Raw genomic sequence first — 390 nt, 5'->3', positions numbered from 1 at the left:
CAGCAGCAGCAGCAGCAAAGCCGCCTACGGCTCAACCGGCTGCTGGGGGCCCCTGACTCAGGATCCCCTGTTGCTGTTGTTGTTATTGTTTATAAAAAAGCAAAACAAACAAAAAAGAAAAAAAAAGAAAATAAAAAATAAAAAGAAAAAAAAATAATTTTTATATAACGTCAAAGATATCTCGCTGCAGCGCCGGGATACCCAAAGTGTCTCCGCTGTCTAGACACTGAAAAAAAGGAGACACCTGCAGAAAGGGTTTCTTCAGTACTTTGCATGGATACACCTGAAACACAAAATATATATATATATTTTTATTTTTTTATTTTCTTGTTTTGTCTTTTTTTTGTTTTGTTTTTTGCTTTTGTTTAATATAATAGTTATATATGTATC

This window comes from Eimeria mitis, genomic scaffold (genome assembly GCF_000499745.2).
Source record: "Eimeria mitis Houghton genomic scaffold, Emh_scaff1192, whole genome shotgun sequence".
Lineage (NCBI taxonomy): Eukaryota > Apicomplexa > Conoidasida > Eucoccidiorida > Eimeriidae > Eimeria > Eimeria mitis.
Note: the sequence above shows the minus strand (reverse complement) of the source record.